The sequence below is a fragment of the Xenopus laevis genome, chromosome 2S (genome assembly GCF_017654675.1).
Source record: "Xenopus laevis strain J_2021 chromosome 2S, Xenopus_laevis_v10.1, whole genome shotgun sequence".
Lineage (NCBI taxonomy): Eukaryota > Metazoa > Chordata > Amphibia > Anura > Pipidae > Xenopus > Xenopus laevis.
Window position 1 is genome coordinate 57,687,997 of NC_054374.1, and position 25,568 is coordinate 57,713,564.

Here is a 25,568-nt window from a genome sequence, read left to right on the forward strand (position 1 = left end):
TCATGATATACGCTATTTCTGCTAGTTTGCGGGTGTTTTCAACTTTCTTAAGACAATCTATAAATGTGGGAGGATTAGGGGATTTCCATTTACACAGGATAAGAGCCTTCGCTGCCTGAATGAGATGGAGGAAAAGTTTGTCTTTGATAATCTTCTTGGAATTTGTGTCTAGGTGGAATAGTAGAAGTATAGGGTCTAGGTGACGTATGTTGATCTTAGTAGTGGGTCAACTGGCAGATAGGTAGTTAATAAAAAAAAAAAAAAAGGTTGAACTCGATGGACATGTGTCTTTTTTCAACCTTACTTACTATGTTACTATGTAGTAAGTGTACTAATAACTTTGCTAATTTCTTTCCAGTACTCTTTAAATTTCGAACACTCAATCCAGATATGTGTATAGGTCCCTCTCTCCAAATTACATCTCCAATATACATCGCTACATTTAGAATACATTTGGTGTAATCGGACTGGGGTATAATACCACCTCGTGGTCAGTTTAAACATGGTTTCTCTAGTCCTGGATGCTATAAAACTTTTATGAACCGCTTTAAATATTTTATCCCAGTCATTATCTATCAACTTTATTCCCACCTCTTTTTCCCAATTCTTTATACATGGAGCTTGGGGAAGGTCCCTGGCATGAGTTATCAACTTGTATATGAGAGAGAGTGGTCTTTTAAGTGGCTGTATGCCTTCCATGATGATCTCCCACGACGTGGGTTTTCTCCCCCACCTTGTTCAGGCAATTTGACCATGTTGCACATCTGACTGGTTTAAATCAATACACATATTTAGTTAAACTATTCATGTCTTTCAATCTAAATTAAGTGTTTCAATGTTCCAGAACTGATTAATTTACCATACTTGCTACAGCTATGTTTGTCTGTGTATCTGTGTTTTGTCTCAATATAAAACATCTAGAACAGGGATTCTCTACCTTTTATTTTTCTACCAAGGACTCAAAAAATGATCATAGCTGATGACTAGAATGCATCTACTTGAAACATTGATACGGAATACTCTGTTATGATTTACCTGCTGCATACTGAGGCTGGCCTTTGAGACCCACTCATATATGCCTATTCTATCCAGTTGGCAATAGAAGTAGCAAATATCTGCTGTCCACTGAATTATTAAAGCTCTCACTCTGCCGTGGACTCCCTGTCAAGGGGAAGGGAGCAGAGATTTGATGTTAAACCACAGGCATAGCAGAGTGGTTAGCATACTGTTCTACAGTCATAATAGTTTCAGCATTAAAAGGGCACAGACGACACCGTGGGCAGCAAAATAGCAGTGAACTACACGTGTAGCAGCCTGTGCAATGATCAGACAAATAATGCAAAATACTGTTTGCATAACTTTGCACAGGCATTAACTTCTCACTCCCAATTAGCTGTAGAACAAATAGCACTAATAGTGTAAAATCCTTTATTAAAACCACAATAACTTTAAAATTGCACTCACTTATACTCCACTTTGTAGAGTGAATTTGTGTATAAATTAAAAACTGTTCTAGCAATACAGCTTCCCCTATTCTGTGTTGCCTTTTAACCAATGTGCTGGTGTTCACTTGCTGCTCCAACAAGAAAACACACTACAGCAGTGAGTGGACACCAGTACATTGGTTCAAAGGCTGCACAGAACAGGGGAAGCTGGGTTGCTGAGACATGAAAAAGATGCCCCTTTATCTGTCTATAATGTCTTATAGTGTACCTTTTTTTCTGGTGAAAACAACCCCAGCCCTGATAGTCTATACTCATAGTTTAATTCTTGAATTCCTATACTGGTGAAGTTGCACAGCTCTCTTCTTCAGAACCAAAACCAAGAATGAGTTCCTCCAAAAAAAGTGTTCAGGCAAAAAAATACTAAAGTTTATTAAAACATATTAGGACATGGCCTGACGAGTTTTGTGCCTTTTGGGGCACTTACTCATAGGCTAAATTGCACACCCCTGTACAATATTTATATAGGGGTTCAACAGCACCACATGTATCAACCAATCACAGTCAGCAAAGACAAATATATATTTGTATATATATTGAAAGGCTGATTTACATACAGGTTTCAGCTGATGGTTTTCAGTATACTCGCACAAAATAAAAAAAGATAAAATTAACAACTACAAGGGAAAAACAACACTCAAAAATATATATATATATATTTTCCACCTTAAAACTACAGCAGACAAACTACAGCAGAAAACTGAACTCCAAAGTCAAGCTGAGGCCTAACCAGTGATCTTTAAAGGGACACTATGAAGGTTTTTGTCCCTCAAGTCAGCAAATTAATTAATTTTTGTATATTCTTTATTTCAAATTTTCAAAAAAGACAGTAAAAGGTACACAGAACATTTCCACTAAAAAGATTAGAGAAAAGATTAATAATAAATTACCCTTTTTAAGCAAGAGTTCATTTGCTTTTGAAAAAAAAATCCCAACACATTTCATTTAGTGAATAGGCAGCATTTCTTTATTTTTACCCAAGTGATAACTTTGCATTAATCAACATTTAGCCAGTTTACATCCAAATACCAATATTATGTTAAAGGCCAATATTCATTATTTTAACCACTGGTACTGTATTAAATGCTTTAACAAAGTAAATTACATTCCCTGAAACTACAATGTGTAGGCTTCTGCCTACCTCTTCATCAAGGTAGTTCAATTTGTCTGGCATGTCTATTGTAAAACCATGCTGGCACAAACTAACAGTATTGTGATTTAACCCTTTCACTGTCATTCAAGAGGTATGCATATTTTTTTTTATTACCAGACAGTTTTTGAACATTTTGTGCTCTCTCACTTTGGGGAATTTTCTGGAGGGACTTTCATTTTACCTAGGAATATATATATATATATATATATATATATATATATATATATATATATATATAGATAGATAGATAGATAGATAGATAGATAGATAGATAGATAGATAGATAGATATGCTATCTGGAAACCTGTGATCCAGAAAGCTCTGAATTATGGAAAGGCCATCATTTTTAAAAAGGATTTCCTTTTACTCTGTATTAATAAAACAGTACCTTGTACATGATCCAATCTTAGATTTTATTCATCCTTATTGGAAGCAGAACCAGCCAATTGGGTTTATTTAATATTTAGATGTTTCTTAAGTAGACTTAAGGTATAAAGACATATCTATCTATCTATCTATCTATCTATCTATCTATATATATATATATATATATATATATATATATATATATATATATATATATATATATATATATATACAGATCTTGGATACGTAGGTGCACATCATGAGCCTTTAGACAAAAAAGTATAGTATAGTATCCCTACATATTGTAGGGATTTGCTCAATTGGTGGCTGCAGTGCTTGCATAACATGAAGTGAACAGCAAGTGGAGTTTGTAAACAGGACTGGGCCTGCTCGTTTATTCAGCAAAATAACACAGTTCAAGTGTAAAATGAAAACAGCTTACTTCAGCATGGCATAAATCCAAACAGTCAGGAACTTTCAATGCCTCCTCACAAGCCCCAGTACCTCTCCCAATGAGAGTGGCTGGCTTGGTTTTAGGGAGCCTGATCTCTCCTCTCAGTGCGTCCCCCTTCTCACTGTTCTGAACACTCCTTTTACTATACAGTCAGCTGAACATGCTCCTGGCACAAAATCTGTAATGGACCTAGGAATGGAAGCTTCATCCCACCCAATGCTCTACAAAGCCTCCTTACTCCAGGACCCAGACCAGAAATTCAAAACAACTCGGAGAAAACCCATAAACTGGTTTTCTCCCTATATCTATTCCATGGAGCCCCTCACCATGTATAGGTAAGAAACCTAGGTGAAATATAGACACCATTTATTACTTTTCCGACTGGTGTCTCACTTACCCTCCCCTCTGCTCAGACCTGTGGGGTAGAGCACTTTTGGCCAACAAGCAGTGGACTTGTGATAAAGCGTCAGCATTTCCTTGCTGAGTCCCGGGTCTGTGCTCTATTAAAGTCTTGCAAGGCCAGAAACCATCTCATAACCCTTGCATTATTCCCTTTATTTCTAGACATCCATCTTAAGGGAGAATGGTCAGAAATTAATTTAAACTGTCTACCCAACAAATAATACCTCAAGGAGTCCAAAGCCCATTTTACGGCTAGACACTCCCTTTCTACTATGGAGTAGTTTTTTTTCTGATGGAGTTAACTTCCTGCTAAGATAAACTACAGGGTGCTCCTCTGAATTAACTGCCTGTGATAGGACTGCTCTTAGCCCAACATCAGAGGCATCTGCCTGTACCAGAAACTCTTTCTTGAAGTCTGGTGTAATTAACACTGGCCTTTTGCATAATATTTCTTTTAACCTTTGAAATGCTTTTTCTGCTTCCTCTGTCCACTTGACCATGGCAGACTTTTTTCCTTTTGTAAGGTCTGAAAGTGGGCGACTATAGTAGCAAAGTTGGGCACAAATCTTCTGTAATAACCTGCAATCCCCAGAAAGGCTCTAACTTGTTTTTTTAAAATAGGCTGGGGCCAGGTTTTAATTGCCTCAATCTTATCTATTTGGGGTTTTATAACTCCCGTCCTATATTATACCCCAGGTACGGGGCTTCTTCCATGCCTATTGTGCACTTTTTTGGATTGGCTGTTAACCCAGCTTCCCGTATGGAATTTAGAACAGCCTGTACCTTTGAAAGATGGGAAATCCAGTCCCTGCTAAAGATCACTACATCATTTAAATATGCTGAGGCATACTTACTATGTGGCTTGAGTATACGGTCCATCATTCTTTGATAAGTGGCGGGGACCCCATGTAAAAGAAAAGGCAGAACAGTGTACTGAAAATGGCCTTCTGGGGTAGAAAAAGCTGTCTTTTCCTTTGCCCTGTCTGTCAAGGGTACCTGCCAATAGCCTTTGGTAAGGTCAAGAGTAGAGATGTATCTAGCTTGGCCCAACCTTTCAATTAGTTCATCTACCCTTGGCATAGGGTAAGCATCAAATTTGGAGATCTCATTTAACTTTATGAAATCATTGCAGAACCTTAAGCTGCTGTCAGGTTTGGGAATTAAGACAATGGGGCTGGACCACTCACTGTGTGACTCTTCTATTACCCCAAGACTCAACATATTTTTAACCTCTGTTGAAATTGCTTGTCTTTGAGCCTCAGGTATCCGATAGGGCTTTAACTTAACTTTTACCTGAGGGTCAGTAATAATGTCATGTTTTATGACATTAGATCGACCTGGCAATTGAGAAAAAACATCTCTGTGTCTTTGTAGAAACTCCCTTACTTCCTGAGACTGAGCTGAAGACAGAGTTTCAGCAATTTTGACCTCACGTTCCTCATGGGAGCGGGACACTCTAGGACATCCCACCGCTGATAAAACATTGCGATCTTTCCAGGGTTTTAGTAAATTAATATGGTATATCTGAAGAGGTTTTCTTTTTCCTGGCTAATATATAATGAGGTAACCCGGTAGTTTACCTCATTCACCTTTTCCCTAATCTCATAGGGTCCCTGCCATTTGGCCAGGGGCGCTCCACCAATGAGGCGAGTTGAGACACTCGCCTCAGGCGGCAGCGCCCCCCTGGTTACCAGGGGCGGCAAAAATGCCGCTCCTGGTAACTAAGAGCCGAATTTCCGGTTTTCAACCCGGAAATTCGGCTCTTCTAGTGCAGAGAGCGCAATTGCGCTCTCTGCACTAGCGTCGTGCAGCGCCCCGACCCCCTCCTGCGCAGAAAATGTGAGCGCCGTGAGGAGGGGTCGGGGCGGCAACGGAAGGCCGCCTCAGGCGGCATAAAGGCGCGGATCGGCGCTGCATTTGGCTAGGAATTTACTCTCTACGGTGGGTACTAGGACCAACACCCGGTCCCCTGGGTTAAAGGCACACACCTTAGATGATTTATTATAAACTCTAGCCTGAACTTCTTGAGCTTGATGCATATGCTCTCGAACAATAGGCATAACTGCATTTATCCTCTCCTGCATCTGCGTGACATGTTCAATTATACTTTTATGGGGGGTAGTTTATTGTTCCCAAGTTTCTCTGGCAATATCTAATAGGCCTCGGAGATGTCTACCATATAGCAATTTGAATGGGGAGAAACCTGTGGAGGCCTGTGGTACTTCCCTTATAGAAAACATTAGATAGGGTAACAAATAATCCCAGTCTTTTCCATCTCGGTATACTACTTTTTTAAGCATGGCTTTAAGAGTTTTATTAAATCGCTCCACTAACCCATCCGTTTGGGGGTGATATTCTAAACAACCTACATAACTCTTTCATTATTTTGGACATGAAAGGTGTCCCCTGGTCAGTTAAGATTTCTTGTGGTATTCCCACCCGGGTAAACATTTGAAATAGCTCCTTTGCAATGAGCTCTGATGATGAGTTCCTGAGAGGGATTGCCTCCGGGTAACGGGTGTAATAGTCTAGGATTACCAAAATATGCTGGTGGCCCCAGGCCAATTTAGGTAGAGGGCCAACTAGATCCATGGCAATCCGCTCAAAAGGAACCTCAATAATAGGAAGTGGTATTAGTGGGCTCCGAAAATGTGGTTGGGGTGCATTCATGTGACACTCGGGACAAGACTCATAAAACTCTTCAACAGCTTTATATATCCCTGGCCACAAGAATCTTTGCATGATTCTCTCTTTAGTTTTTCTTACCCCTAGGTGCCCCCCCAAAATGTGCGAATGAGCCAGGTCTAACACCATTCTTACATAGGGCTGAGGCACCACCAGTTGTTCTAGCACCTCCTGCTGTACCTTATCTACTCTGTACAGTAAATTATTTTGCACCATAAAGTGAGGACCACTGTTGGTCTCTGGCTCCTGAGGCATCCCATTTATTACCTTAACATTTCTCCAGGCATTAACTAAATTGGGGTCCTTTATCTGGGCACTTCCAAAGTTGTCCCTTGAGACTGGCAAGTCAGGCAACTCTGTTTCAGGAGGGGGTTCCTCTGGGTCCCCATCCATGACCTCTAACGGGAAGTTATCAAGGAAACTTGTAAAGGGTGCTACCGAGTCACCTGTTACCAGATTCTCCTCTGGGATAGGGCCATTACCAACATTTTCCTCCAACGTGTTAATCGAGGTAACTACCTGTGTTGTACCTCACAATTCCCAAAACATAGGAAAATCACATCCAATAATGGCACTGTGTAACAGGTTTTTAACCACACCCACTACATGCTTTACAGTGCCACAATGAGTCTCAAAAGTTAGTGTAGCCGTAGGATAATCTTTAGTGTTTAGTGTCACCATTTATACAGATGACTCCTATCTGCATTGGCTGAAGCTTTTCTGTGTCAACCAGACTGGCATGCACCAGGGTGACCAAACTTCCTGAGTCTAATAGAGCCGTCAGTGGATGCTCCTCTATTTTGATAGAGCACATTTGTCTGTCTATCTCACATTCCAAGTGGGCTGTGCACACAGTGCTTGCAAACATCGACATGCGTCTGCCTAGTTCACACTCCATTGGCTCATGAAGTAAAGGACACTCTGCAGCCATATGTCCTAGTCCTTGGCACCGCCAACACACAGTTTGTGCCCTGTCTCTGGAAAAAGTACCACTTTTAGGGCTAGGTGCCTGACTTGTACAGGAGTCTTTCCCCTTTCCTTAGGAGCCTGTGCCACCCCTTGCCAAAAAAAGAACAGGAGTCTGTGGTCTTGCCGAACTTAGAGAATACCCTCTTAGAATACAGCTCCTGGACATACTCCTCTGTAGTAGTATAGCGTTCCACAACGGAAATAAGCTCATCCACATCTTTGGGATAGTTTTATGGAGATTTCTGACTCCCTGCAGTACACTACCACATTTCCAAAGCACCTCTCAAGAAATTTGCATACTTTTGATTTCAAGACCAAAAAGTCCACTCACTTTAGATTTACCTCAGGAAACAAAACATTTATGGGAAGTAAACAATTACAAAATGGGTAAATATGTCAATAAGGTACCAAGATAAAACATCTAAATAAATATGAATGGCAGGGGTTTAAAGAACAATTTGATGACCAATGTGCATAGGTTTACCTAAGAATGTGACATGTAGGGTCCCCAAAATAAAAAAGGAACAAATATAAGGCACACTGCCTCATAAAGTAAAAACTACTGTTTATTGAAACATTAAAAACACAAGTGGCTGCTGTGGAATAGCCATCTGTATTTTTTAATGTTTCAATAAACTGTGTTTTTTACTTTATATTTTTTCCTTTTTGCCTCAGATGAATCCTGATGAATCCAAAATAAGATATCTTTCTACTCCATACTTCCAAAGAGCAAAACTTTACTAAATTTTGCTGGTTTTATGACATTTCTGAAAATTGTCTAAAAATGTTGCAATTTGCTGCATAAGATAAAAATAGTGCATTTGAATTTTCTCATCTAGCAACTCAGCTTCTCCAAACAAAGCCCACATCCTGTGTATTATGTGTTCTGAGACCACATTTTTAGAAAGTAGAACACTAATTTGGTTACTGTCTCTTTAAATGGCAACTTACCCTTGGTAATCCAGGGGCTCTGAGTCCCTTTTGTGTATGAAAAGTACTGGGAACTGGGAATTACAGTGCAGTGCCTCCCCTAGTGAACACTGAGGAACACACCTCAGGGGGTTACACTAGGAATAATAAAACACACAGTTTGCAAATTAAATGTTTTGTTTAACACTAGGGCAAACTAATACACACTTCACTCCTACACTGGGGACACGTGGGACACTACCTAAACCACTATTAGGTGCTTACGTAACTGCTGCTTTACACAGTCCTTGGTAAATATCACAATCCCAATCCTCTGGAAGGGGTTAATAACCACACAGTTCAAATTATTGTCGCTTCCCCAGAGCTCTTATTCCCCAGGTAGTGCTACCTTATTCCCCAAAAGTATCTCTCCCTTTTGAAGTTGGCAGCAGCTCTCTCATAGCAGGTAAATGGTTAAAAGCTGTCTTCAGTATGAGGCCCCCTCGAATGCGTGCCAGTATCCTCCCTTGGGTGGCTCACTCAACGTGGTGCTCTCAGAGGAATTCACAATAGAGATCACACACAGCTCTGCAGCAGAAACAATCTCACTAGTGGCACCTTTCTCCTTCTGAGTTTGCAGCAAGAAACAGGCTCGGCTCAATCTCCCCAGATTCAGCAGTTTCTTCTCTGTACCTTACAGTCTCACAGCTACTCACGCTGGCTCTCTCTGCTCTCTCTCTGGGAGACCCCGTGCATTTGGCTCCAAAGTCAGGCACACCCTTTCTCCCAAGGATGCAATGGGGTTCCCAGCCAATTGGGTCACTATCCAGCATGCAACTGGGCTGGATGATGTCACAGGCAGACAAACAGAGGAAGGATTTCTCGTCCCCTACAAAAGTGCACACTCAAATCCAACATGAGTAAATAGGTATTTCTACTCTAAACAACCAAGTACATACAATGCTAAAAATAAACCACATACCAATTAGCATTAAAAATAATGCAGCACTAAAAAATCAATAAAATAAAAATCAAAGAAAATTGTGCAAACTAATAGAATAGCAAACATGCGCAGTTTGGGATAAAGTTCCCAAGTTGGATATTATTGCAGGGTGGGACTGGGAATGCTCATAGTTATTGTCCTTTATCTCAATGTTTAGTTTACTCTGTAGTACTCCTTTGCAGAGAGAAACCTCCATCAGTACAAGAACATATTACCATGCTTTTTGGCACATAGAGACTTTGGGGCAGATTCACTAAAGGGTAATCGTCGCTAGCGAACACTTCGCCAAACGAAAATTCGTTACCATTACGCTAATTCATGAATATGCAAACTTGCGTCCTGGGTGCCGAATGCTGGTGACTAGTGTTACTTCGTCAGTGTGAGCATTTCAAAGTGAAAATACGCTAGCAAACGATTCTTCCTAGCGAAACTTCGTTAGTCCTCTTACACTTAGATCAATTTGAACAGAGCGGGTACATTAAATTCATAATGGACATCTTTATTAGAGATGTTGGTGCAAATGCTTGAAGTGGTCACTTTTTATTACAAATGTCCAAGGAACCTGAATAAAGACAAGAGAGATCCTATAATGCCCTACACATGAGCCCACCTGTTCTATGCCCCTCAAATGTCTGGGGAAAATGTTAACCCAAAAAAGTTTAATAGTTAGGGCTTTTGCAAGCAATCTGTTTAAAAAAAGAAAAGTTGCAAGAGATTTTACAACTTTAATGCATTTCCAGCAGACAGTATATGATGTACCTGACATAAGATTGAGGAAGATGTAGCTTCATTTTAGCAGTTCGCCTGGTCTGAGGGGGCGAAGTCAACTCTGGAGAAAGAGGTAACATTCAGTAAAATTTGCATTTTACTGAATTTGTGGAGTAACAACTGTTCACCAGAGCAAAAAGTCGCCTGGCGTTAGAGTGCGAATGAACGGTAGTGATGGTCCCGTTTGCTAGAGAATTGTCAACTACACCTGCTAGTAAATTGGTGATGTCCCAGCGGATGGGATTTCTGGTGAAATATCGCTAGCGTTAGCCAATTCGCCCTTTAGTAAATATTTCCCTTTCCCTCATGTAGGAACTATGTGCTTTGAAGTTAAATTGTTAAAATGTATTTGTGTATCCTCAGCGCCAGATTTCATTGCCGGCCGCCCCTAGGCCGCGTGGTCCGACCAGGTGGCTGCACGGTCCTATCGCCGGCCTACACCTCCCCTTCCCAGCGCGCCGGCGAAAAAACACCGGCGCAGCTGATGTAATTAAATGGGGATGCACACGTCCCTATAATGCGGCTGGGCGGCATGCCGCCCCTATTTTTTGCCGCCCTAGGCCCGGACCTATGCGGCCTTGCCGCAAATCCAGGCCTGCGTATCCTATCCTTTAATACCCCTCTAAATGCTTATCTATCACAGATTTCATACTAACAGTGTTGTATCTTTCAGGCCAAAAATTGCACCTATTATTTTACCTATAACTAAGGGGCAGATTTATCAAGGGTCGAATTTCGAAGTAAAAAATACTTCGAAATTCTACCATCGAATTTAAATACTTAGATTTTGAATATCGAATTCGAAGTTTTTTTACCGAATTTGACCGGTTTACTTCGAAAATTCCCTCAATTCACTTCAACCCTTGATAAATCTGCCCCTAAATATAAGGTGTGGGATTTCAATCAAATTTAGCATTGGAAATAAATACATTCTCATTTTTTTTAAATCAACCTAAACCTTAAAATATTGTATGCTTGAATTTTGGTAAAATTCACAAGATATAAGCCTTCAAATAACTAAGAAATGTTTAATAATTCATGTTTTTCATAAAATAGGCCTACACAATAAACATTTTTTTATAGGTAAATTTTTAATCTTATGTTACCAAAAATAGAACTGAACATAAGGGGGAAAAAGCTAAACAGAATAAACAAAGTAAGCAATGGTTTCCAGGACAAAGCATTACACATCAGTCATTAGAATTTCTAAAAATTGTGTTGTATGTGTTACAGTATCTAGAAAATGGTACAGAGGGAATTGTCACAACATTGTTAAACCCCTAAATCCAACCACTGTGACCAGATTCATTCAAATTTGGTCTGGGTAAAGTTTGATAAGAGGGATTGCTTCATTAACCAGTTGTTGCCATGAGGAAACCAGTATTGGTTGCGAGCATAGTTGGTGGGGATAATATCATCCAAAGGGCCCAGGAGGCAAATTTTGGGTGTGGTTATATTAGGGAGCTCTACATCATTCACCAAGATGTTAATGATATTTCTCCAGGAGGTAGCTATCGGTGAACAAGACTAGATCATGTGGAAAAAGTTTGCGTTTGTTTGCCCGCATCGGAGACAGAAGTCATCCATCTTTCTTCCCATTTTAAAGATTCTGATGGTGGTGATGTAGATCTGGTCTAGGATTTTATATTGGATAAGTCCATCCTTTGTTGAAATCAAGAAATTGTAGCAGTTCAAGTCCTCCTGGGTTATTCCATTTATTCAAAATTTATATGTAAGCCCAAGGATGCTTCACTTTTTGTCAAAAACTCTCCAAAGTAGAATAGTGGCCTAGGGGAGGTGGACAATTCGTGCAAGAAGAATAAAATATTTAGGGCACATTAGGAAGCCACATGTAGATCAAAAATTGTTGGTTAAAAAGTATAAAAACCTTTATTTAAAAAATCATATCAAGCCTTACATGTTTCATGTCCATCAGACACTTAATTACAGGCTTAAACAATTACAACACAATATCCGTATTTAAAGACCCAAACACCAATAAGAAAACCGGAGAGGAGAAACTGACAATTCCAATCACTGATTTAAAGTGGACCTGTCAACCAGACATAAAAATCTGTATAATAAAAGTGCTTTTCAAATTAAACATGAAATCCAAATTTTTTTTTATTAAAGCATTCATAGCTGTTGTAAACTCATTTAACAATATCAGCTGTCAATCAAATATTGCCTGCCCCTCCTCAGTGCCTTAGAGAGCATAGAGGTGGGGAAAGCAATTAATTTCACCTTCCATAAAGCACTTCCTAGATGTCACTGCTCTCCCCACAGTCCCCCTCTCTCTTTACCATTTAATTGTGTAACCAGTACATAGGGATGGATATCAAGACATTCATGCTGGTGCACAAACAAAATTCTGTGATGATGCAAGACTTGCCTTAATAACAGTGTCCACAAAATGGCTCCTGCCTGCCTGCTATAATTATGAATTCCTAGGCCGAAAGAAACAATATTCAAATAATTTATATAGTGTAATTAAATTTCATTTTGCTTGACTAACAAGATAAAATAGGATTTCTAATAATTTTTTTGGGTGACATGTCCCTTTTAAAGACATCACATACCCAAATAAAAGGATACTTATACAAGCCAGAATAAAATTTGTTATATTATATTTTTGCTTCCTTTTCTGGTACACATGATTCATACATTCTTCATCATTCATTAGTGTACAGGCCTTATGAATCTGCTCATTTAAGTGGTAGGTGGCTTGAAGGAAAGTATTTTTAAATATTTCTTAAGTTTCTGTTAATCTTGCTATAGTTTAGTAATGCAAAATGATCCCAAAATATTAATGTTTGGGGATGAGCGAATTTGTCCAGTTCCGACGCCAGCAACATTTGGCACACATTAAAGTCAATGGGCATCCGTTTGTCGGCGGCATCGAAATTGTCGCCAGCTGCGAAATTGCCACCGACGTAAAAAAATTGACATTGCTGAATTTCCGTTGGTGAAATTTATTTGCCAGCAAACGTGGAAATTCGCTGCAAATTCACAAGTGCCGAATAAATTCGCCCATCACTATTAATGTTACTTATTTATGTTGTGGATGAAAAAGTTTGGCAAACAATTGTTAACTAATATTAATATTATCTAAGTATTACAGCAAACTCTTAAAACTGTTTTGCAGTATTGACCTAGTAAGGTGTGTCATATTATTTTAGCAATTCCAAAAAGAGAATTGCTCAAAAGAGGTTTTGGGGAAAAAACAGAAAAAAATTATATAGTGCAGTATCTAGTATAGGTAAATCTAAAAACAACTTGACTTGCTGAGTAATCAATGAAGACGTTTCACTACTCATCCGAGCAGCTTCTTCAGTTCAACTGACTGGTGTGGGTCAGTTGAACTGAAGAAGCTGCTCGGATGAGTAGTGAAACGTCTTCATTGATTACTCAGCAAGTCAAGTTGTTTTTAGATTTACCTATTCTAGATATACCATAACCTGTATGAATGAAAATCTTCATAGTTATATAGTGCAGTGTTCTAAATCCAAACACACACCCTTAGTGCTTAAAGGGGAAGGAAACCTAGTTGGCGCAAAAACCCTCCCCCCCTCCCGTGTGTTGCCCACCCTCCCTCCTCCCCCCTGGCCTACCCGTCCCGCTGGGCAAATGCCCCTTACTTGTTACTTACCCTCCTGCGCAGGTCCAGTCCAGTGAGTTCACAGACGACATCTTCTTCCACGCGATCTTCTTCCTGCTTTGACCGGTGCATGTGCAGTAGTAGCATTTCGCCGGTACGATCTACTGCACATGCGCCAAAAGTACATCGTGACTTTTTGGCGCATGCGCAGTAGATCCGTACTGGCGAAATGCTCAGATGAGGGCAGCCCCACAGGAGAGATGCTGCTGTAATTTTTAATGGATTTATAATAATTTTTTGACTTTTTTAACATATTATTCTGTGCTCCGTTCCTCTACATTGATTTTGCCCTGGATTGCCTTTTGGGATAGCGGTCTGGGATAGCGGTCTGGACATTGCAGCACGCAGAAGCTTGGCTGTGCACCGGTAAATGCTCCCACTACAGCAGGAGGAATTAGACGCAACTACTAATAAAATTACTACCGATCTCACTAAACAAGTAGCTGAACTAGGCCAGCATATTAATGACGCAGAAGCTAAAATCACTTATATAATTACGGTAATAGATTCCCATGAAGAAGACATTACCTCTCACCAAACTCAGCTAAAAGAGGTGCTGGAACGGATAGAGGATGCAGACAATTGATCACGACACAATAATCTGTGGATCCGTGGCCTACCGGAGTCCATAGTAGATCTCCAGCAAGTGATCACTGAACTTCTCTAAGGACTCCTTCATCAGACCCAGGTAGCCACCCTGGCCGCAGCCAGGAAGGCCAGTAAATTGGAATTCCGCACGTATCCATACCAAATTTACATGGATCTTTCCTCGTCCACACTCCAGAAATGCCGGAATATGGCACCCATTGCGAAGATACTACAGCAGCGTATAATTGTCTATAGGTGGCTATTTCCATTTCGCTTAGCGTTCACCTATAATAACAAGCAATATTACTTCTCCGGAGGATGGTCTGGAAACTCTGGTAAAGCTAGGATTCCAGGATACACACTTGAGAGACTTTTTGCCTTCAAGTGGATCCCAAAGGAAACAATTAAGTCCACTATGGGAAAAGGTCAAATCGCATTCACAGAGATCACGCTCATCTGCGATCTGAAGATCTGAGTCCATTCCTTTGAGTACTGCTCCTATGGATAATATTGACCAAAGGAAGTCTAGCGGTGATTTATACCACAATACTTTTTCACTACTGATTTACTTTTGCAATCCTTTGCACCTTGTCTACAGAGGATTACAATAACAGTTAAGTTTTAACACCGCGTTCCTTCGAGATGGGTACACAGGAGGTATTTGTCATCACCCCGGTATTTCACAAAGATCAAGATAAGAATAGCATCAACGATAACTGCGAGCTGGACAATGCCTCCCCCCTAGGAAGTAAGTCCTCTAACGCCTCCTGTGGCTGGTCCAGGAGGGTTTGCTAAGGAAGACTCATCATTTCCAGGCAGCAAACAGGCAAATTTGGTTAAACTATTATTGTTTTTTGTTCAGTTGCATATTGTGCATCACAGAACCTTTAGACCAGTGATCCCCAACCAGTAGCTCGTGAGCAACATGTTGCTCTCCAACCGATAGAATGTTGCTCCCAGTGGCCTCAAAGCAGGAGCTTATTTTTGAATTCCAGGCTTGGAGGCAAGTTTTAGTTGCATAAAAACCATGTGCACTACCAAACAGATCCTCAAAGTAGGTTGACAATCCACATAGATGCTACTAAATGGCCAATCACAGCACCTATTTGGCACCCCAAGAACATTTTTCATGCTTGTGTTGCTCCCCAACTCCTTTTTCTTCTGAATGTTGCTCACGGGTTCACAAGGTTGGGGATCCCTGCTTTAGACGATGGTTTGTAACTAGTCAGGGGTATCTCACTTTTGAATTGTCTATACCAGAGAGTATATTAAAGTACAGTCAGGGAATGGTAAAGACAGCCAGAGATAACAAACGACAGTAAATTACATATGCTATTTACTGGGTAAAGAAAAATGGTGCTTAAGGTACCGAGTCTAAATGTCCAGGGACTTAACTCCCCAACGAAAAAAGCGTTCACATACTTCTCCTCTCTGAAGGCTGAAACGGGTTGCTTGCGAGAGACACATTTCTTGCACTCTTCCTATCCCAAATATTTACAAAAGAGATACCCAAAGGTGTTATTAGCTACCAGTCCTACTAAAACAAAAGGGGTTGTAGTATGCTTTCATTCCCTCTTAGCCATATAAGGGATATACTGTTCACTGTTGTATCATTTTATGCACCGAATACAGACCAACTACAATTCCTATCGGCCCTATTTGATTTCTGCTCCCAGTACCAACAGGGTCAAATGATCATTTGTGGGGACTCAAATTTAGTCTGGGACCAACACTTGGATCGTTTATTTTTAGCTAAACCCCAGAATACTATTAGGTTTAGTAAAGACCCATTACATATAAGAAACTTTTGGCGTCTCATGGATTAATTGACTCATGGAGAGAGCCTAACCCAGATATGCGCCAATTCTCCACCCCACTTAAATTATCATCTACAATTTACCACATTTTTCTCACCCCGGCTATTTTATCTCTCCAGTCTGCCAAAATATATAATATTAGTTGGTCAGACCATTGTGCTATATGTATTAGTATTTCAGAAATTCTGGAACATCCATGCCCTAGAGTATGGAGATTAAATGAATCCCTCGAGTATGCCCACAGTAATAAAGGAGGTCAAAGAATCTCTCATTAACTATTTTAAGGAAAATCTTCACTCAGTGGCCTCAGCAGTTACACTTTGGGAAGCCCATAAACCGGTAATAAGAGGAATTTTTTATACAACAAGGTTCTGGGCTTAAGAAAGCAAGGGTAACTGCTATACACTCCTTCACTCAAGAACTTCAGCGCCTGGAATCAGCACAAAATGAGTCACCTGAGACTGATTATTCGTCCCAAATACACCAATTACGTAAAGAACTGGACCTCGTCTTAACTTCTTATGCAGAGAAAAAATTGCGATGGGCAAGACATAATTTTTATTGTAATCTAGATAAGCTCGGGAGAATGTTATCTTGGAAATTAAATGAAAGATACAAAACCCCTACAGTACATAAAATTAGAACCTCCCAGGGGGTTTTAACAGGGAACCCTAACACAATAGCTAACGCATTTGCCCAATTTTACCAGAACCTTTATTCTAAGCCACCAATAGTACCTAATAGTACATTGGATAGGTTCTGTTCCACTTTAAACCTTACTAAATTGACAACAGATCAGGTTCAATTTATTGATCAAGCTGCCCAACTTTCACAGATCTTAGCACTTCATACAACAGTAGATAGTCCCCACTGGGTACAACTGGAAACTTTATTTTTACTACCATACGTATCGTCAGCATTACTTTGGTGTTCCACTAAGATTAGACCTAAAACAGGGAACATTTGTTTACAACACACCTTTAAAATATGGGACTCTGTGTGTGACTGATTCAGCTTAAACTCACCAATGACACCAGCAGCCCCATTACTTGGTAACCCCGTATTCCCTCCAGGCCTATACTGTATGCCCTTTAAGTGGTGGATTGAACAGAACATTATGACAACTGGGCAATTAATGTCATTATCAGGCCCATAGACTCTCCAGAAACTAATCAACAAATATAATGTCCCTCAGAGGGAACGTTTTAGAACATGTCCAATTTTGCACTACGTACAAACCCTAGGACTCCTCGAAAGGAGCAAACCGAACCCAAACTTTTTTTGAATTTTGGTGTTGTAAAGCTCCCAAAGTTCGAAAAGTAATTTCAATCCTCTTTAGTAATTTTTTTAAAATAACTGACAGTCAACAAATATCTTACGCACAAGCGTGGCAAAATGATATGAACTATCAAATGAGCCTTGAGGTTTGGGAAAGTACTGTATATGGAATAATCTGAGGAGTTCCTCCAGGAATGTCTCCCTTCTAGAAGCTAACTATAAGGTTTTGTTTAGGTGGTACTTGGTCCCAGCTCGTATAGCACAATTTATACCTACGGCAAATGACAGATGCTTTAGAGGGTGTGGCCACAAAGGGACTATGTACAACGTATGGTGGCAATGTCCCATAGCCCAAAGATAATGGACCAGGATATATAATATGATCTTTTCAGTTTTTAATATTTCAGTACCTAAACATCCAAGTACAGCTCTGTTGTGTAAAAAAAACAGACACATTAACTTCCAGTCAGTTATTTCTTTCTATAATGACCGCTGCTAAACAGACTATAGCAAGAGCATGGAAAACAAAATCAATCCCCTTTGACGCTACTAAAAATAAAATAGATTTGATTATGAAGCTGTCCAGTGTGCTGTTGGACTCCCACCAAATTCTTACAGGTTTGGACCCCCTGGTTAGAATATTGGTATGGAACAGAGTCCCATAGTGCTTTTAAGCATTTAGTCAGTTACCTCACAAATACCCCCCGAGCGTGAGAAATTAATATAGTATAAGGCCAATCTGTTATGTTTGAAGTGTTAAACAGAAATATTTGGAAACGGTTGGTTCGGACTGTTTGTTCATAATGATGTTATTATAACTGAAATAAATATGGAAAACAATGGTATAAATGTATTACATTGTGTTTACAACTGTTTATGCAACAATACAAAATATTGGACTATAAATAAATTGGACATGGTGCAAATCCTGTGAAACCTCAGGAATTTCCCTATGGGGATACCATCAAGTACTCCTCATGGATGAACATTATCTAAAGATTTTAGGCAACCAATGAAAAATTAGTACACAAGGATTGTTCATATGTAAATATAAAAATTATTGTTTGGTAAATAAACGCATGTCTTTAGCATCATCCAACAATTAAAACAACATACGTTTAAAATCAAGTGTAGGATCCTTAATCAATACTTCATAGGTGTTCTGATCACCCAATTGTCGCAAAGCCTCAGTTTTATAGTAAACAGAATCAAGGACCACTATTGACCACCCCTTGTCAGCCCCCTTAATCACAATAGATTTATTAGAGGCTAATTTCTTTAAAGCCATTAGCTCACCATCAGTTACATTTTTATGGTGCCAATTATGTAAAGATGACTTCTATTTACGCAACTTACTCAATTCATCAATAACCAATTTCTGAAACATATCAATATAAATCCCTCTACTCTGTAGGGGATTAAAATCAGATTTCTCCTGTAACTGAGAATGTACCATTGAAATATGAGTTATAATCCCCATTGACTCTGCTCTAAGATCTTCCATTATAGTGAAAGCACAAATTTCCTGAAATTAAAATGTAGTATTCATATCCACTAAATCATGAGACAATGGGGTTTAGGTGAAGCACAAACAGGCCTTTCAAGCAAGGACCTATTTTCATCTGAACACACCTGATGAACTTCCTCATCAGGGATACAATGTTGTAACAATGTTAATTTACAAATACATTTACAGTATTGGGTACAAAATAAAGCCCATAGTTCAACACCCCTAACTCATCTTCCGATAAAAAAAAAAAAAAAAAAAATATGAGGCCAGGTTAATTACACTGTAGTTATGTAAAACTGAGGTGTTGTAAAACCGAGGTGCTTTCCCCCTTTAATATTATTTTTGACCCCTTTGGTTTTGTTCCTGTAACTTCACTTGAGACCAGTATCTATCTCCCCATGTTGGCTCCTGGTCTTTACCCAACTTTTACGATCCTGTCCAGGATTGTCTGTCTCGCTGGAAAAAAAACCTCACTATCTGTATGTAAAAAAGAGGTAGAGGAGGAGAACTGTCTGAATAACATTCATCGTAAAAGTTAGGATATTTCTCATACCAATAATTCTTCATTATATGTAAAGAAATACTACAAATATTCCAATGTAATTCATAATCTTTTTTGTCTATTAAAAATGTAATCTGTATTTTTTTTTTATTTTTTTAGAAATGATTGATCATTTTATTATTGTACTAGTATAAAAAGTAAGGGGGCTTCGGAACTTCATCTACAAGCAGACGTGTTGTGTAGAACCTTTCCCGATTGGTCTGGCTTTTTTTTTTTTTTTTTTATGGTTTGAAATATTTTATTTGGTTTTCACAATAAACCATAAAAATCAATATGATAACAAATAGTATACAGAATAAGAAGATTGATACAAAGATTGAAACAGAATGTATAATTCACAATGAAGTAATATGTAAAATAAAATAGAAACTAACAAGAACTATCACTAACTAAGCCAGTGGACACATAGACATTCTTAAAAGAAAAAGAAGAAAGAAAAAGCCCATTGTCTTGGGAATGTCAGATAACCCCCCCTATGAACATTTTACAATTGAAGAAACTGAGATATTTGACTTCTAGTATTGGAGTTACAGAACTCAAAGTAAGGAGACCATATAAGTCTAAATGATCTTTGGAATTATTTCCTTTAGTTTTTACTAATAAAGCTTCCTGCCAACTAAGCTGGTTCATATAAGCCATTGTGTCTGTAATTAAGGGAGACTCATTTTGTAGCCAACAGTTAAATAAAGCCTTTCTGGAGGCAGCCAAAAATAAAATTGTCAATATTTTATTTTCTTGGGACTTAAATTCTATATTAAAACTTGAAGAGAGCCTACTATCATCTAGAAGCAACAAAGCAAAACCTGGAGATAATTAAAAAAAAATTTCAAATTAATGTTTAGAAAACTGGTAACTTCCTTCCAAAATATTCTGATCTTTGGACAAGTCCATAGACTAACTAACTTAAAATGTTGTATCCTCCAACTCTCTGCCAAAATTAATTTATTGTATTTACAAATAGACTTCACCAAATCTGAAGGGGATATTTGACATTGTAGAAACTCAGCCCATTTGTTGGACACTTTAAGTATTGGGATTGGTCTGACCCATAATCATTCCAGGATTTTTTAGATATAGAGTTAATAGAAATCAAAGAAGGAATCTCCAAAAACTCTCCAAAATCTTCAGCTAGCCTATGATCTGACAAAACATTGTTTCTATTATTACTTAACAAAGAAAGACCACATTGACAAGCTAAGTAATAATATCTATCAGATTCAAGAAGCCCGTAGTCTTTTTTGAGTCTTCACCAAGATAACAGAGTCTCATTGGGTGGATCTAATAAATCTTTTACTAAGACTAATAATTTTTTCTTCAAAGAAAATAAAAAGGACTCAGACTCAGATTCTTCATAAAATCACTAGGAATACTACCCCATTTACTATGTAAAACAGATATAATATCAAAGTGAGGTTCATGAAAAATTTCAATTTCAGGATTTGTAAACTTATTACCTTGAGAGATCCACTCAATGCGATATCTAGTAAGGGCTGATAAATTGAAAGCTCTGAAATTAGGGAGATTAAAACCTCCAAGTTTAACTGGAGCTCTCTATTATGGAGACCAATCTTTGCTTTTTTCCCATTCCATATAAACATGATAAGAGCAGAATCAAGTTTCTTGATATCAGAATGTTTTATAAGCAAAGGGAGATTAATTAATGGGTAGATCATCTTGGGGAATATCAATGATTTAAAAAATATCACTCGTCCCTTAAGATTAAGGGGAGCATTGGCCCATTTTTCACACATGGAGGAAATCTTATGACAAACTGGAGTAATATTTAATGAATATAAATTATTTAAATCTGAAGGAATTATTAATCCTAAATATTTAATCAGATTTTTGGGGTATTTCAGGTGAAATTTTTTAAGTAAAGAGTTTGAAAAAGAACCATATATGTTCATCACTTCCGATTTATCCACATTAACCTTATAACCAGAAAAAGACTGGAAATCTGGTAGTAAGTCAAAAACAATCTTAAATGAAGACTCTGGGTTTCTTAAAATCAGCAACAAATCATCTGCGAAGGCTAAAACCTTGAGTTGTTTATTTTTGATGGAAATTCCCTTAATCAATTTAGACAAACTAATGTAACGAATGAATGGTTCTAGTGCAATATTAAATAAAAGGGGCGATAAAGGACAGCCTTGTCTCGTACCCTTAAATATTTCAAAGGGTGATGACTTAGCTCCCCCCAAGATTATTTGCGTTTTGGGACTTTTATAGAGGCATTCAATATATTGGTAAAATGGGCCCGTGATACCAAATTTTTGAAGGCACATAAATAAATGTTTCCATGTTATATTATCAAATGCCTTCTCAGCATCAATATTAAGAATAGAACTGGGAATTTTATGCTTTTTGGCAAAAAATAAAATATGGATCAAAGCCCTAATATTTTTAACTCCAGATCTGTTTTTAATAAAGCCATTTTGGGTTTCTGAAATTATGGAGGGAAGAATTAAAGAGAGCCTATCAGAAAGAACCTTAGATAGCATCTTGATATCTTGATTTAATAAAGAAATTGGTCTATAGGAAGAGGGAAGAGATAAGTCTTTGTACTTTTTTGGGATAACTCTAAGATTCGAGAGTTCACTAGAGGGTAAACGTTTTCCAATGAATAACATGTCATTAAATAAATTTGTTAGAAAAGGTGAGATCTTGTCTTTCATTATTTTATAAAAAGATGGAGTTAAGCCATCAGGACCACCTGCTTTAGAAGTTTTCAAATTATTTATAATATTGGAGACTTCTTCAGTGGAAATTGGACTATTAAGACTTTCCAATTGTTCTTTTGAGATCAGAGGGATTTTACAATTTTCAAAAAATGTTTTCATTTTCTCTGAGTTAACATTAGGATTAGAGTACAAGTCTTTATAATAGTTTTTGAAAATGTCCACAATTTTATTAGGGTCATTTGTTAATTGGTTATGAGTATCCCTTATTTTATAAGCTTAGCCCGATTATTTTCCGCCTTAGTGAGATTAAAAAGCAAATTATTTGCTTTGTTACTCAAATTATGGATTTAAGCCTGCGAGTAAAATGCGAAAAAATGATGTCTTACTTTGATCCAAATTTTAAGTTCCTCTAAAATATTCTTATACTTTTGGGCATTTTCAAATGAGGTGTGCTGTTTAAAGCGAAGATAAAGGACACTCTGACTTTTACTTAGCTCAAAAAACTTTTTGTGGACTTTTTTAAAGAAGTGAGACTTAAATGAAGATATCTCCCCCCTAGCCACTGCCTTCCAAGTTTCCCACAATAATGATGGGTCATTAGAGTGTATTTTGTTTTCATGTAACAGATCCCATCTGTTATGTAGCATTTTAATAAAGTCAGGATTTTCTCTAAGTGAGTCAGGAAAAGACCAAGAAACAGTTTTTAGGGGCAGGAAACTTGGAAAGCACAAGAGAAACTGGTGCATGGTCTGAGACATCAATGTTACCTATATTTGTTTCAATAGTTCTATTTATCAGATTATTGGAAATTAAAATAAAGTCTATTCTTGTTCCTACGTGATGAGCAGATGAAAAAAAAGTAAAATCTTTTTCAGTGGGATGAAAAAGCCTCCAAACATCAGTAAGATTAGTGTCTTTGCAGAAATCATGTAGGAGAGTATACTTTTTACAGGGATTATTCAATTTCCAATCAGATCTATCCAATGAACTGAGAAAGGACTCATTCAAGTCCCCTGCCAGAATAATATTATTAGCAGGAAGTGAAGAAATTAGTTTTTTAAGCCAAGTAAAATAGTCTTTTTTGGAACTATTTGGAGCATAAGCTGAACATAAGTGCCAAGTAACATCATTAATGAGTACTTCAGTGTAAATAAATCTGCCAAGTTCATCTTTAGTCGACTTAATAACAGCAACATTCAATTTTCTTTTTTTTGTAACTTAAATTTTATTTGGTTTAGCATTTAAGTTTCCAAGCATAATAAAAGCACAAGGCATAGACATAGCAGGAAAAAAAGTCATGTATAACGTTTTCACAAAGTTCTCCGTTGGTAAAAAAGAAGAAGTGTGGCAGTTTACATGGATGTCAGAATAAACTTACAGAGTTACAGAAATGGTTAGAAAACATTGAACGACCAGAGGGCTTGATGTAGAGGTCAATGAAGCAACAGAAATGCAGTAGACAAGCATTAGACAATCATCATTATTATAATTATCATTATCATTATCATCATTCCCCCCCTTCCAGCATACGTGTTTGAGACACATAATAGACCCATTTCGACCAAACGTTGTCATGTTTAGGTAAGGATCCGTGATGTTTGGCTGTCATTTCTTCCATTAATTTCATATCACGGATACGGGAAATTGTCTCGCCTATGGATGGGGCATGGGAAGACTTCCAATTGGAAGTAATAGACAATCTGGCCGCAGTGTAAATGAAATTCAGAAGTTTCTGTTCTGGGGGGGAGATGCCTACATGAGGTAGGCCTAGTATTGCATTAGAGGCATGTATTGGGATCTCATAGAAAAAGAGCTTCGTCACCAGATCCCTAACCGCTTTCCAAAATGCAGACAGTCTCGGACAGGACCACAATATATGGGAGAGAGAGCCCTCCTGTCCACAAGCCCTCCAGCACAGTGCTGAGGTGGTTGGATACATTTTGCTTAACTTCACCGGGGTATAGTACCAATGGAAGATAGCCTTGTAAACGCTCTCTTTCTGTCTCACACAAGTGACACTTCTCCTGGCATTCTCCCAAATGTCCTGCCATTGTTCCAAGGTGAAAGTGGTGGAGAGCTCTCTTTCCCATTGTAGCATATATCTATGTTTAGGAAACGGTTCCTCTAATACTGTGTTAAGTATAGAATAAATAGTCGAGATCAGTGCTTTCTGTGGCAGACCCCGAAGATACGTCCTTTCAAAAAACGTCAGTGAGCGAGATGGAGGACGCCCCTGGAACACCCCCTTAATGAAATGTAGAGTTTGCAAGAAGTCATAGCACCAGTTCTGGGGGATTTGATACTTCTCTTGAAGTTCTGCGAACGAGTGGACTCTGTTCTCCAATGGCTTGAGAAAATCATATATTCTAAAGAGGCCTTTGGAACCCCAACGGTTCTGGAAGGCGGGAGACATTCCCGGGATAAAGTGAGGATTGGCCAGAACGGATTGCATTGGGGACGGGAATTTTGTCAAGGGTGATTTCTTGGAGCAGTGTTAACATTCAATTTTCTATGAAATAATATAGCTACCCCACATTTTTTATTTAACAGCCGGAGAGAAGGCTAGCTCACCTACCCAGTCTTTTTGCAACCAAGCATTCTCTGAACCATTAAGATGGGTCTCTAGTAGGAATGCTATGTCGCATTTGGTATTTTTCAAACTTTTAAGTATACTGCTCCTCTTTGAAAAGAGATTTAACCCATTTACATTCCAGGAGACAATGGATAAAGTATTTGTTTTAGGTGAGAACATCAATCTGAAGAATGAGTCCGGGCAGATTTAAATAGAACAATACATAAATAGTTAAATCCACTGGTATAAACAAAGCAAAGCAAACAATATATGACAATGTTAGCATAATAAACTAAAAAGTAACTTATAGAGCTAAAATAACAAATCAAGTTTTATCACACTTCCTTTTTTCATAAGGATGGCAAACTTAAACTCTCTCAATGAGATGAGTTAAACAGAGAGCACAACAACCGCCATAGGGTCATTTTGGAGAAATCCCTTTAAAAGTCAAGTGTCAGAAATCATGTCCTCTTCGCTGGAGTGAGGAGGATTACTTGTTCTAGGAGGCAGCGGAGATCTAGATCTGGACCTGGATTTGATCTGAATTTGAGAAGGTATCGAGTCATTAGAGAATTTGGTTTGGCGAGGATTCTCATAGCTCTTCCACCTTTGATCCTTGGGGGGAGAGCTGAATTTTGAGTTGGATTTTATTTCTGTAACAAGGTTTCCAATGTTTTTCTTTTCCAGTTGA

General features: G+C 38.4%; 1 protein-coding gene across 3 annotated transcripts in view; it reads right to left on the bottom strand.

Moving 5' to 3' along the window:
* The window catches only part of LOC108709442 (metabotropic glutamate receptor 4), a 257,543-nt gene that overhangs the window by 20,856 nt on the left and 211,119 nt on the right, over positions 1-25,568 (bottom strand). The window lies entirely within an intron of this gene.